Source organism: Mesitornis unicolor, unplaced genomic scaffold, assembly GCF_000695765.1.
Source record: "Mesitornis unicolor isolate BGI_N332 unplaced genomic scaffold, ASM69576v1 scaffold38454, whole genome shotgun sequence".
Lineage (NCBI taxonomy): Eukaryota > Metazoa > Chordata > Aves > Mesitornithiformes > Mesitornithidae > Mesitornis > Mesitornis unicolor.
Window position 1 is genome coordinate 6,948 of NW_010181445.1, and position 1,276 is coordinate 8,223.

Consider the following 1,276-nt stretch of genomic DNA (forward strand, 5'->3'; position numbering starts at 1 on the left):
TGAACAGGGCTGTTGTCAGAAAAACACTTAATACTACTGGCTTAATTTCCTTCAAAATGTAGTTGACAGTCTGAAGAGATTTATAGTGGATCCTCAGTATAATGAGAGCAGGTCGAGTTGTGTTCCTTATGCTTGAATTTAGGTCCCATGTCTTTGTAAAATAAGTTTGGGGTTTCCCAGTAGCAGCTTGGTAGCTCTGGGGAGTAAGACTGGAAAAATTACTATTTGGTAGTTGAAGATTACATTTAATATTGATCCAGAATTAATGGCTAAATGTAACTCTTTCAGGCACCTACCTGAGAAATACTCTGGCTTGGAAGAATCATCCTGGATCGGGGAGTGGCGTTCTTGCTTGGTAAGGCATAGCGAGGTGCTGTGTGGAGTCCTGCTCATTCTGCAGTTCATGTGATGAATTTTTTTTGTTCAACTGCTGAGTGACTCAGAAATGAACTAAATTTCAATTCTGATTAGAACTGGATAAATATATGTGAAAATCAAGCTTATTACAACTGCTAAATTGATTACTGAAACCTAGCTTTTGGCCTTAAGAATCTTCAGTTATTTGACCCTATCTGATAGTCTTTATCACTTCTTTTCTTCTAGTTTGTTGCTTTTGGAAGATGAAATACTGCTCCATTTTCTTGATGTGCAAGGTAAGCTGTTACTTGGTTTGCTGTTCTTGTTTTCTTCAGGTAGCTTTTTTCTGCTTCACAAAATATTTTTGAGAAACAGTATTCCATAGTTGAAGTGTGAACACATTCATGTTTCATAGCTGTGCAATTTCTGTGTGAAGCTTCCAAGGTGTTGACTTCAGTGCAGCATTTCTTATCAGCCTGTCCAAAATTAGAGCCTGTAGCCTCTGCTTGAATGAAAATGAAAACTTTTTGAGTTCTTGAGTACTTGTATATTAAATGCAGTTTTGGTTAGAAGTTATATATAGAAATAATTTGGTTTTACCTCATGTCGAATGCTGCAGGGCAACTTAATCTTATCTGATTAGTTTGGATGCTGCCTAGGACCTCCTCTGCTGAAGATGTTGGAGAAGTACTGTATGTTCAGTCTCCTGGTGGTGCGGCACCCACACTTTCTGTACCAGGCTGTATCGTGCAGCTGCAGCTTCCAGTTGCTTCCCCATGGTAAAAATTTCATCTTAATGCATGTCCCCTGCACAAGCAGGGGGGACAGCAGAAAGAAGTGGTAAGATCACTGGATAGAAAACATCTTTAACATGGGAAGCCCTGAGTTAAAACTAGGCAGGTAATGAAACGTCACAAAA